This window comes from Lepeophtheirus salmonis, chromosome 2 (genome assembly GCF_016086655.4).
Source record: "Lepeophtheirus salmonis chromosome 2, UVic_Lsal_1.4, whole genome shotgun sequence".
Classification (NCBI taxonomy): domain Eukaryota; kingdom Metazoa; phylum Arthropoda; class Copepoda; order Siphonostomatoida; family Caligidae; genus Lepeophtheirus; species Lepeophtheirus salmonis.
This window is the reverse complement of record NC_052132.2, coordinates 26,650,837-26,665,216: the sequence shown is the minus strand read 5'-3', so window position 1 is coordinate 26,665,216 and position 14,380 is coordinate 26,650,837. Positions and strand designations below refer to the sequence as shown.

Below are 14,380 nucleotides of genomic sequence, written 5' to 3'. Positions count from 1 at the left end.
AAATGAGGACTTTCCTATTGGGTTTCTTCAATTTATTAAGTAGGACCGACCCTCAATCTTTCCAGCCTCTTTTGTCTTATGACTCATACAGTATATTAAAACGATATATGTATATGCTTTGCTCATTTAACTATTCGAATGATACATTCCAAGCATTTTTAATTTGAGAGTTTTTGATGTTAGGAAAACAAACATTGTTTCTTATTTCTAAATAGTAGTTTTTGTCACTTAGACTGATCATTTGGATTAATTGGCGTATCCCAAAATATTTATGGAATTTTTGGCTTTTCTATAAATATCTTAGTCAGAGTAGCTGTAAAAGTACACTGATTTTCAAAGATTTTTTGTTTCCTATAGTTTTTCTCTTGATAAATCTAAAATTGGTGATTTATTGCTGTTTTTATTTAATTCCGAATGGTGACATTAGGCCTAGAATTTTATTCAAGTTTTTTAGTCTTTAGACAATAAGTGTTGAAATAATACAAAAAGAAAAAAAAATGAAATTTTTGAGATTCATTACTGATTACATATTAATTTAATTATTTCTTTTTTTGTTTTTATAGAAAAGGAAATATATATTTCACTTTTCGAAAAAAATATATTGATCTTGTTTTTTAAATTGAAGATAAGTTGTATATTCTTTTCGATTTTAGGAAAAAAGGCCAAGAAAAGACAAGGAAACTAAAATGAAAACATATAATCGTTAACTATGGCTGATTACCAATTAATTAAACTATCTGTAATCGACCAATGAAACAGACTTGCTGATATTATCAGTCCGTTTCTAATATATAGATGAGGTAAAAATAAATTTTTTGATTACCATTGTTTTTTTGTTTTTTTTGCAGACATTGTTCCCGGTAATTCTTTTTTTCTTAAATACTAAATTGAAGGTGATAGATTGAGGTTTTACTCCTCTGAATGTTGAATTCCCCAGATCCCAACAACCCCCATTTCTAAATTTTAACTAAATACCTACATTGTAAAAAGACAAAATGCCATAACTTTATGGAAGACTTTGATGAGTTTGGGTACAGAAAATCTTGCTTATGATGAAAGAATGAGTCTCAAATATTAATTCAATAAAACCTTCTGTCGCTCATGAGATATGACCACTTAATTAAAAAAAAAAATCTTCTTAAGTTAAGGTTTAACAACTTTTCGGAGTAAGGGGTCAAATTATTTATACGATATGTGTCGAGGATGATTATGTTTTTAAACTAATATAATATATTACAAATACATTTTATTTGAATCAAAATACCACCAATGTAGTTTGATAAAGGATGCCGATTAATAGCGGCAGACTACATGGCGAACTAGGAGAAAAATGTATCCCATAGATTTACAGAGTCACTAAGGGTTCTCTAAGTCTACTTGGATATTCTCATACTATAAATATTTCTTAAAAGTGCATAAAAAAAATATATGAATACTTGATTGACAGACATTTTTCCTCCTTATAGTCTAGCTATTAACCCATCAGACGACTCTACCGGGTGGCAAATATACCAAGTGTGTAGTTCAAATATGGAACACTTATTTGGGAGAAGAAAAAGACAAAAATATGAGAATAATGGATAAATCTTCAAATCAGCTGAAAAAATATGTATTTATTGAGTATTGAAACCCCTCCCAAAAAATAACACAATCAATCAAAAAAGGGCATTACAAAGACACAAATTAATCGAGATTACTTCACGCGTTACATACACGAAAAGAGATCAGATACTTGACATACTACTTACAAGTCAAAAAGGCCTTGCCATCGACAAAAGATTCAACAATATGGTGACCTGAGACACACAGCAAAGGTTACACAGACCTTTCCGGATACCCAAATTGTATTCTGATATAAAAAAATGTGCCCACCATACTCGCCCTATTCCCAAACTGCTCGACTTTTTTTTTGTAGCTGGATAACAAAGCCAAAATCTGCCAGACAATGTCACTAAATCTCAAAGCTCTCAAGGCTTTTGTTAATGATTATTGGATCTTCATGAGCGACAATAACATTATTACCACCTGTCTGAGCTTCCAGTAGCGCATCAAGGCCATTATCAAAGTCGAAAGAGTTTACAATGATGATTATAAATGGCAGCATATGTTCAAACATTTTTTTAAAGTTTAGTTAATGTAGCTTACCTTTTTTGGCAAGTGAAACTGGTTTAAATTCCTGATTCAAAATGTCTTGTTTTAAACTACGCACCCAGTAGTATAAATAACCCTATATTTGTGATTAAGTATACTTTACATATATCGAATATAAAAAAATCTGTACGTATCCTACTTATGCTGATTAGGATTGAAAAAATTTGATATGGAAATATTAAAATATTTTTTTTTAAAACACCGTATTAATATTTTGGTTATTATTGTTGGTTTAATAGCTTATAAATATATTCTAAGATGAAAATAATTATTTAAGATATGCTTCAAATGGGCCAAAACATTCATAATCATAATTTTGGGGCTTTGGCTTAAAAAAGCTTACAAAATAATTTGCAGATGTCAAGAAAATTAAAGAATATTATGTGTGCAAAGGTAAATACCATTTTTTGCTATGTATTGTAGATAGTGTTGCAATTTTTTTCTTTCATTTTTATTTCTTTTTTATCGATGCAAAAGAATAATTTCTTTCAAAAGTGACGTCAGAAAGGTGACATATTTAAGACCCCTTTTGTAATATTTTTTTTAATTTAAGTGAAATAAAAGTTATGAAAATGATGACGTCATGTATAAACAATAATATTTTTTTCCTTTTTTAATGTTCCTTTAGTTGGTTAGATGGAGTTGCACTGATTAAGTATAAGTAAACATTATAGTATTACAATTACTCCATTTAACCTAGGAATCTTTTGGTGAAATGTCATTTAAACATAAAGTATAATTATTTTCTCTAGGAATCACAGGGGCGCAAACGTGGACACATCAAGTTCAAGAGAATAACTTGAGCGTTTTTTTGAGCTATGGCGATTCCATACTTATTATAATTCATTTCTTCATAAATAAAACTTTTTTATTATAATAAAAAATGAAATTTATATACCTTGGATAATGATAATTTATAACTCGTAAATTCAATTAAAAAGGACAAAAAAAAACCCAACCTATTTAGTAATTACTCGTATGTCAACATAAAAACTGTCTTAAGCAAAAATAAGGAAAAGTCTAAAATCCAAATTATTTTTTTTGCTGTTTACTCACATATAACTCAATATTTCATAGACACTCTTGAGTAATTAAATTTGTAGGATAAGTTAAGATATCTAAAGAATTTTTTCCTAATATATAAAACCTTTATTTGTCTCAATGGACTTATAACGTACTCAATAAGACCTTTTTCAAATATAATGTACGAATTGGTCATTCTTTTAATCATTGCTTGTTAAAAATTGTTTTGCAGTCCTGCCATCGGGTTGATAGAAATTTACGATAAGTCCTCAATAAATACAAAGGAGACCATTCTACACAAAAAGGCAAACGGCCAAGTAACCGTTGCAAATGTTGTCCTCTGTCAAGGTGTCCCATTGCTGGCTAAAAGTGTCTTTGGTGGTCTTGCTGTTTAGATGACCGACACTACCGGCCTTCCCCTCGACATGCATCCAAAAGTTGTAGTCTACGGGGTTGGCATCAGTACTTTTGGGGGCCAAAAGTGTAAAAAAAGTGTTTAGAAGAAATCAAATGAGTCTTGTAAGAGAGGATATGTGTTTTTTTCATTGCTAGTGTCAAAAATGGTCTCTCCAGCCTCACAATGCTCCTTCTACCCACCTTTTTATAGGTCTCTTTACATTCTGGTGTGAAACACAGAGAATTCTTGATTGGGCCCTCATGGACTTGAGGGGATTGACTTGGGCTGTTTTCTTTAACTCCTCTGGTTCGAGTTTGGCCTTCTTGACTTACTCTCCAATTTTTCAGACTTGGTGACGGCATAGACGGTGGTCCTGGAGACGCCCAATTGCTTGGAGTGCCCGAATACAAATTCGTCCATCATTTTCAAGTGTCATTGTATGTCAGCTAGAGAACTCAAGTTTGTTTTGTTTTGTAAATTGATTATACTTTAATATATATCTAAAAATGAACTAATTTCAATCACTCAATCTTCATAAGTTATTAAATTAGTAAGTGTTTAGATTTCATTAGACCACTCGGTAGAATAATTTATCCCAAAATATAGTTTGGACTACAGTTGTATTCTTACACGAATTAATGTATATTTTTATTAACAGAATATTCTTTTTCACCCTTTTAAAGTAGCCTAATTGCACTTAAATTAGCCAAAATTGAGCACTAACATAAAAGAACAAATTAGGGCTAGTATCATTCTCTTTTATAAAACAAAAGTTTTAAACTAACCAAAATTTTAGTACAAAGCCTATAATTGATTCATATATGTTTATGACATTAGACCTATTCAAAAATATAATTTTTTGACTTTTGATATGTTTCCTCATTTTTCCCATGCTTTCAGATGTTTGAAGCTCGAAATTTATTTTATGGATCTAAGTATGTCCTATATCCTGCCTTATCAGATTTAAAGGTTTTCCAAATTGCTTTTTTTGATGATTTTGCGTAGTTTTTGGAAAAAAGTATAGATAAAACACAAAAATTGAATGTTCAAAAAGACCTAAAACTAAAATATAACTATTTTTCAATGATACTTTTACCTATTACTTTTATTACCTAGTATCAAGATTATCCAGGGAAATGTAGGTAAAGATAAATATCTAGGTGCCCGGACCGCAGTACTAAAATTGTATACTCCTATCTATTAATGTCATTTTCTAATATATTTAGCAATTTCTTAGGGAATTTTTTTTAACATTTCTTATCTCATTAATAAACTTATCTCAGTTTGTTATTTGAAATAATTTTTTCTACTACTAATTTGACAATCAGAATTATATACATTTTATAAATAAATGAAGATTAATGAAATGACTTGGCAAAATAGATTTACACTGCAAATTACTTACCTCCGAAATTTTATGAAATGTGAAATAATATGCAATACTGCTGATCCTTTAGGACTAACTGAGAACATATTAACAGTCTTTGTTTTTTGCTATATGCAATTCCCGGTTGGGCTGACCCAAAATATTTGTATTTACCTCAGCTACTCGTCGAAACAGAGATATCTTAAGATATAAAATTTATTAAACCTACATTTCATTATTCATTTGTGATCCTCCTTCATATGCTGCACTACACAGGGATATGAAATTTTTTCATAGATCCAACACGGAGATCCTGAAGGAAAACTGTTGGGAGTGCTAGTGATATGCAGCTCAACAGGAGAATGTCAAGCCAATACACCAATTGATCTATTAGAGACATAAAAAATCATGGGTAGGATTATAACATGGAAGTGAAACAAGCAAGCTGCTAAGTATTAAAAACAATCAGACATCAAGTTATTTGATTCTAGCATCCTGACAACATTAATTTTTGTAGTTGTAGGCTCAGTTTGGGGAAAGCTTTGAGGAATTTTCAGTCTCATCCTTGGTTTAAACACTACAAGGACAAATGAGGTAACTTGAGTAAAGAACATACAAAAAGCCTGAATATTAAAAGATTATGCCTGAAAGAAAAAAGGTCAAATTTTTTAAAGAAGGTGGATAAAATTTGTATCTCATAACGACAGAATTTAATTACAACAATGAAAGAAATCAATAAAAATTAATGGATATAAATATATATTTGATGTTTTTATTATTCATATAAATTTTGAATCTTTGAAGGATAAAACTATATTTTTTTATACATATTTAGAATTTGTAATATATAAAAATTTTTCCAGACATGCATTGAGAATTATTGAAATGATTTAGTAAAGTTCATAGATTTCATAATAATGTGGTATTTGAATCTCCTTATTTTTTTGCCTGTAGTTCTGAAATTATATTCACTTAAAAAACAGGTTTAGAATAGGCATTTTATATATAAATTAAAAAAGAAGAATGTAGATTTAATTTTATTTGCAGAGAGAGGAACAAAAATGAAGACCGACTATAAAAAAAAATGGATAATGAATAATCACTTTTTTTATTTGTACTTTTTACTTATGGAAGTCTAAGAAAATATTTTAATAATATAAAATGTATATGATAATGATGTTTGAATTTGTATGAGAAAAGATATTTTTATATAAGACTACAGGTAAGTGTATAATGGACAAATGTTTATTTTCTCAAAGTACAAAAATTGCTAAATATAAAAGAAAATAATATTGAAAGATGGGAGTATAAGATTTTAAAGTACTCCGGTCAGCACACGTATATATTTTTCTTTACATTCATGTTACTGGATAATCTTGATACTTAGGTATTAAAATATATAAAAAGTATTATTCAAAAATGATTACATTTTAGTTTAATGTCTTTTGGGAATTCAATTGTAAGTTTTATCAATATTTTTTGTCCAAAAACAACACAAAATCATCAAAAAATGCATTTTGGAAAAAACTTTAAGGCCAATGAGGCAGGGTATAGGACATACTTAGATGCATAAAAAAAATTTAAAGCTTATCACAACTTAAAGAATGGGAAAAAATGCGGGAACATACTAAAATTCAAAAAAGTATATTTTTGAATAGGTTAACTATGGCATATTAGATGTATGTATTTAACTATATATGATAACATACAGATGTTGAAAATAACATAAATTATAAAATACCTATATAAAATATTTACATACCTAAAACTAGTTTATCATTTAAAATAGACAATTCATAATTAATAAAACTTCCATCCAGAGCTTTTGGTTTCTTTTCAATCGACAATATACAAAAAAAACTGTAGACACAAATTTCAATGTAATAATATTAGCTCTCATTAAGTCTGACGATAAGTAGATATCCCCCCTCATCAACAATTTCTAAATATTGTTTCATTCTTATTCTTCCCTTCTGTCAATAAGGACCCTTCATGAAGAAATGAATATCATCCTCCTCTTCCTCCTCACACAGTCTACAAATACTTGTACCGTTCTTTTTCACCCATTTATTTGTAGGCAGTGAATTTGTAATCCGCCTATAGGTTTACACTATGTGTAATGGGAAATCAGAGGGATTTGAATACTTTTTCCAATGACCTTGGAACATTTGCTGATCCCCCATCTCTTCCTAAATTTTTTGATAAGCCTCATACCAGAGGAGGTAGGTGGAGTTATGAAGTTCTTGATTCTTTCCCTCAAAACACTCCTTATTGATTGGAAAAATACATTCACAGGTCTTTCAGGACAAACCAACGACGCATTTATTTTAAATGCGTATACATTTATCAAAATGAGTCCATCATTTTGTAACTCCTCCAATTGTATATACCCAACCATTTTCCGTCCTCTTTGGGTCAGTTTCGTCTGACCGTGTTCTCCAAAGATCCGCAATCCCCTTGGGTTTCGAACTAAAGGTTCCGCTCCTTTCATACCCAATAAAACATTCTTAAGCAACTTCGAATATGCAGCACCTATACTACACCAAAAGCTTCCCTTAATTTTAAATAATTTAATAATGTCGGCATGACCATATTCAGGATGGAAACAAGTTAGTGTTTTCCTTAACTATTCTGTCAATTACAGGCACTATGTCAGCATCAACATAAGAAGCCACATAAATCAATATTTTTCTTCTCCTCTCATAACTGGCAATATAATTCACATTAAGGGATACAATATTCATAATTTGTTTATTTATCAGTATCAGGTTCCATTATTTCATTCATCTCTCCAATGTTTGGTACATTTTCATACGAGCTATTTCTTCTCTTCCGACTCTTTCACGGGACTTGATGTCCTTTTTGGAGTCTTCTTATAAAGGGGTTAGGACTTGGCGTAGGCTTCTGTAGCCCCTCTTTTCGTTGTCTCAATACAATTCTCCAGTCATCTCTAAGACGAATAGTGTTTTCAACTTTAGATGTGGAACCAGTTAATTCTTCTTGTAACTGTTCAATACGAAGAAGAAGTAACTGGTTCCACATCTAAAGTTGCAAACGCTATTCGCCTTAGAGATGACTGGAGAATTGTATTGATAAATTCTTACTAATTTCCTGTTTGTCAGACAGTTTACCCTGTAGATCTGAATGTGTTTGTTCAGCCTTAACCCCTACATTAAGACCTTCCGAATTTGTTGAGATCTCCTCAGTATAATATAAATACAGTAATTCAATTTTGAGAAAAAATCTTCTAGCTTGGTTTTGTGTTGACGGGTCACATATGTATTAGATTAAAAAAAGTTGAATAAAGTCAAATACAACGTGATATTTTCTTATATCTATTTACATAAATAAATGTAGACTTGTATTTGACAGCTTTTAGAATGTGTCTTCTGAGAATGTTTCTTTCTTTTTAGATTGACTATAACAACAAGAAATTTAATCAAGGTGGAAAATGTACACTTTCGGAATTTGTATATTGATCTAGGTAAATTGAAAATCAAATCCCTACTTTGAAATGTCACCTCTGCATTCTTCATATTGCGTATTTTAGGGTTATAAATAAAGTAAGAGATTCCAGGAATATTCAATAAAAGTTTTTATAGAATCTGAGCATGGCTTCTGTTTCAAATATTTCAAATTGACAACCAATATTGCTATACAGAGTGCCCCCCACAAAAAAAAGACAAATCAAGAAAAGTTACTTTCCTTTACAATTTTCACAAATGAATCTCGAATATCTCACTGTCACTAATTTTTTATCTGACATACTTGCGACCTTTCTGTGTTTTTTACGAGCCCAGGATTACTCAACATTGCTCGGGCCAGAAGGGGGGCAGGTGAGAAATAACATAGACAATGGTCTATAACATTTCTCAAAATGTGAGTACGAGCATTAGAATATAGTGTCTGTATATAATGTGAAATGTATTATTATGTATTTGCATGATTTATTGCATGATAAGTCTAAAAAGTAAAAGATTGAGATTCGCGAAGAAAGTTACAAAAAAACAATTTTCTATTAAGTTAGAAATAAAACAGTGATATAGTTTAGTAGTCTTGTAAAAAAAACACCATCATACTAAGATTTTTATCGTACATACAAAAAAAATAAAATTATAGGGAATAATATCGTTGAAAAAAAATAAAATAATAACCCTCGATATCTGGTTCATTTTTGCAAATATTGCAAGAGATACCCAGTGAATTTCTTTAATGAAGAGAAAGAGACCCTTAATTCTGTATTAGTCATTGCTCTCTCTTGGGGGAGAACCAGATATTTCAATTTGTCAACATAGCGATATCTACGTAACTGAGGGGTTGTTACTTGTTAAGTGGGAGAACTGGTGCTAAAACATCAACAAAGACCCTTCAAAAATATCTTTGCTGCATCCTCAATATTTTTTAGACACACGTATTATGTACTTTATTCAATTGTCTATTCAATTGAAAATTAAGTTCCACTCTTAAAATTATAATTGCACCTTTTTTATTCATTGGGTTGAAGTTTAATTACTTTCTTACAAATGATCGAAATTCAATATACAATGTTAAACATAGAAATAGATTTGATTAAAAAACTACGACATCAAAAGGCAAGATTTTTAAAGATTCAGCATCATTAAAAATCTCAAGGCCTTACTTATAACAACTCCATACCAAAAAATAGTATAAAAATGGATATTGACGAGTGAAGAATCATAAAAACCTTCTTTTATGAAACAAAATTTCTAGAAAAAGACGAAAATCTTTTTTTTTCAATATTGTCTTTTTATCACAGCCTGCTTTTATGTTGAAAATCACATATAAACACATGTTCAGTATTTTTATAATTTTTTCTATTGGATAGTTTTTTTTCTTTTTACCAATTTAACTTTTTCTTAGTATGAGAAAAGTAAGTACATATTAAAATGTTCCAGTAATAGATGGAGTAATACTTTATTTTGCCTTCACGTTGGTTTTTTCTGCTAAATATGAAAAAAGTGACCTTTTTTATCAAATTTGACCAGTTTTAGACGTTTTTATTTTTTGTAATTTAGTTCATAGACAATTAAACAATAATTAACATTTAAACTAATAAAAATATTTATAGGATTACTAATTAAAAAAATCAAAAGAAATAAAGAAAAAATTCACATACAAATTTCAACACTTAACCATTGGATTATTTCCTGTTGATCCCTCCCTTCATTCGGCAGACAAGTTGCCCTTTTAGTTATTTATATGTAATTAATCAGTACTTGCATGAACCTTTCCGTTCCACAAACACATGTGGGGAGGGTGCATTTGGACACAAAATGCTGGTCCATATTTATGTCTGTCAAATAATTTGAAAATTCAAATTAATAATGTAAATTTAAATGAAATGTATAAGTTCCTTATTTGTTTCAGAACAATAATTAAAAAACCCGGTAATATTTATGAATAAAACCTCATTTAAAAAATTTATGTGGTGTCTCCTCTGTTTGATAAAAAATAATTAGTTCGTCAGAATTACTACAGGATCGGTATTGCGTACAGCAATACTCCCACTCTTACGCCTGATTTGAAGATGCCCAAACAGATATCTCAAGTCTGACGGACTTACCTTTTTCGGACAACTGAGACAACCCCGAAAACCAACGTACTAGTAAGAGCTTACGTCTTGAAGCTTTGGCAGAGCTCCAAAGATAAGCGAAGCTGTCGTAAACCCAACATTTTTTGTCTCTTGGGCTTTGGAAATGCTCCCAGTAGATCAGTTAAAATTGTAGTAGCAAGGAGTTTAAGGCATAACAGCCCCAGAGAATTGATGAAGAGACGGCTATTTAATAGTCATGGCGCTCTTGACAACTCCATTCTGATTAATGCGGAACGTATTTTAAATAACCCCTGCACAAACTCGATCAGAAACTATTTCGATACCGATTAGCGACAGGCTCTCTCTATACGAATTCCAAAAACACCCTGGAAGAAGAAAGAAATTGTGGTTTCTGAAAAGATAAAGTGGAAAGGTCCTCTCACCTCTTCGTGGATTTCCGGGAGTTATCGGAGATACGGGGCATGTACGAGGAAAGGGTTAAGGATGGCCACAGAGTAACAATAAAGCAAAGGGGCTGGCTTTTCTTTATGTCTCCAGAAGCTGACGAAGACATGAAGATAGGGACACTTATTAGTGGTTTCTTTTTAATGTTTACAGGAATAAATGCTACGGAGTCCAGTTAAACTGTTGAATAATACCGGAATGATTTGAAGAAGAAACGCGTGCACGTTCACTGCTACGTTAATCCTGTCACAAATATTGACAATTCTTTTTTTATTATTATTCAGTATTCTTCTATTCTTGTGTATTTTTTTCTTTTGTATAATAATTAAAAGGATCTACTTTTGTATAATAATTAAAAGGATCTACTTTATGCAGGGGGAAGGGATAAGAGAGGGAAACGAAAAGGGAGGAGAAAAGTACCTTATCAATTGTATAAATATTAATTATTAAGACAGGGAGTCCTTTAGTACTGGAGTGCAAATTATAAATTACAAGCCTCGTGGGAGAAAAAATAAAAATCCAGGAGTTGTTGATTTTTTTATTCCTTTTTTCAATGATAACTTGTATGATGTATTTAAATTTCAATCTATCAGGCTTCATGTACACATTAGTAATAATTATTACGTACTTTTGTATCAATTTGTGTGTTAAGTAAAATAAAGTTTATATTTAGAAAAAAAATAACATTACCTCGATACGCGCCAATTTCTCAATACCTTCGTATTTACTGTTATTTAAAAAAATAAACATGGAATGTTCCTTTAATCTCTTTTTAAATTTTGAAATAAATTTATTCACAAGTTAAAAAATATAAAATAATAAGAATTATTAGAGTTAAAATTTAATATCCTCTATCTACTGCAGCACCTTTTTAACTATTGTTGCACCACCATCCAACCTCTGACCTCTTGCCAACTTCAATGTGTCACTAATTGTTTTGGAGATCATTGTCCCAAGTAGAAAAAAATATGTACAAGATGAGTATATGAATGCTTTGCTACCTTTTTATTTCTTCCGTCTTACCTTGAAATCGAGATTAACATTTTTGATGGGACCATTTCTATATGCCAAATGATATTCTCCAATTGTTGTCGACTCCTTCTCACAAAAGAATTCATTTTGCAATTTGAGGCGCGTAATAAAATTAGAGGATCGTCCCTGCCGATTGGTTATAACAGGGGAACTAGGGGTCCGTCTCAAAAGTCTGACATAAGATTCCTGAAATATCCAAAGCCTCCGTCCACTTTTAGCAGTTCTCCAGGACCCATAAAGACTTTCTCCTTGAATCTACTTCAAAGCCTAAAAGTCCATGTATCCGCACTAATTCTTAACTTTTGGAGCCGTTTTAAATTCAAAGTCATCCATATTGATTTAAAAATTTGTGTAAAACATTGATCACGTCCTGAAAAAGATGTTCTGTAGTAAAGATTGACATGTTATCTGCGTATATAAGCATTTTAATGTCATTTCACTAACTTTAAGGTATTTAATATAAGTATTGGAATTGATCATATAATGTAGGAAGTTGATTCCCAGGATGAATTATAAAGGAGAGAGAGAGAGGGTCCCCCTGCTTACATCCTTTACCAAAATAGAAATTTGGTAGCACCCGTTAAATCTAAGAGAGAATAAAATCTCTAGAGAACACAAGAGATCATATTTATGAATTCAATGTATAAATCCTTACTGACTAAGTTGTTTATTAAAACCATGTGTAACACAATTATAAATATAATTTTTGGGACATGATACTTGATTAATTTTGGAGGTATTACAAAACTTATAATTTTCCATGATTCAGATAATGCGTTTTTAATATTTATCCACCGGAACAATAAAAATTCATGAAGGTAATAGGATGGGAATTTTGAGATGTATCATTCTGCACTTTTTAACAACCAGCTGCCCCTACAAACTAGATTACTATTTTAGATTATGAATTCACGAGTACAAAATATAACGGGGAAAAAAACCTCAATTTGAACACTGATGCTTATAGTATCATTTGTAACGACTACTAAAGATAAATACAGTGTTATATTACTAAAATATCCATTTTAATGATGGCTGTTCTAAAAATCCTATTTAATTCAGTATTTTAATATTGAATTCATTAATAATATTTTTTAATATATGAAGTCTCCAATGTTGGACAATTTTAGCCACTAGTCCATTGATGTACAAAAAATAAAGTTAATTAATTTGATATTATGATTTGAAAAAAAAAATAGAGGAGGATTAATAAGTTATACAATATTACCCACAAAGAATTCACTCACTTAGCAACCATCTTAATCACATGGTTTTGAATGACTTTGTTCAAAATTGGAATTTTCTCCCATTTTTAAAAGAGATAATCTCATTTCCTCAACAGTTTAATTTTTTAAGTGACACCGAATACTCTTTAATCTATTTTATTGTATCCCACTTCATTTTATTTTTATTTCATTTAAACTATCTTTATTTTTTTTAGGTATGATCTTATTACTTTCAATTTATTTTATTTTCGTATTTCATTCAGTATTTCAATATTAAATTAAATATTAATATTTTTTAATGTATTGAGTGTACAATATTGGACACTTTAAGCCATTAGTATATTAATATACAAAAAATTTATTAAATTTATAAAGGTGCAAAGAGTTTTTCATACGTCACTTATTTGGAACGAAATCATTTTTATTCAAGACTTATTTCGTTTTATAACAATTTTTTTATTGCAAACTAATGAAATAATAATGCAATAACTATTTACTTTTTTTTTAATGTGTGCAAAACGTTGCAAATAAATAACGTTGGTGAATGAATGAGCTAAAACATTAACTGACACAAATAATATAATATGACGTAACATTTTTTTTTTTTGTGATATCAAATTGTCTTGACAACGTCATGAAAGCAAGTCTGTTAGTGATTTTATTTTCAGGAGAGCCAGACAGAAATATTTATAATCACCCAAAAACCTCCCAAAATATTACCAGTGATTGGCTAAATAACGTTCTGTTGATGGAAAAATCCCTGAAAATATCCAATGTGGATTTTCCACGGGAGTACATTTTAACCACAAGTATTTTTGTTTGCATTTCGCCCATGTTGTGGATCAAAAAAAATCTTTGAAAGTAAAAATAAACCTCAATCTACATCATTATCATGCAACCCATCAATGACAAAACCTGTTTCCAATTATTAAACTATATAAATTTAAATATTGGCATGTGGTAGTTTGTTTATTTTGATAAACAACATAATGTTATAACAGTTAATGTTATAATTTTAATTATTAAATTAAAAATAATATATTTAAAAAAGCAAAACAATTAATTTATTTAAAAACGAAGTTAATTTTTTTAGAACCAAATATTGTTTTGTTCCTAATTATGTATGATTCAGATAAATTCCTTTAGCTTAAAAACATTTAAAACCC

The 14,380-nt window shown here is 29.9% G+C and overlaps 1 long non-coding RNA gene across 1 annotated transcript; it reads right to left on the bottom strand.

The window, feature by feature from the left end:
* Positions 1–9,934: 9,934 nt before the first annotated feature.
* LOC139904796 (uncharacterized) lies at positions 9,935–11,156 on the bottom strand. Its single transcript, XR_011779006.1, has 2 exons — positions 10,935–11,156; positions 9,935–10,877 (listed from the first exon to the last, which is right to left on the bottom strand). It is a non-coding gene; the product is annotated as an uncharacterized lncRNA (long non-coding RNA).
* Positions 11,157–14,380: the final 3,224 nt, after the last annotated feature.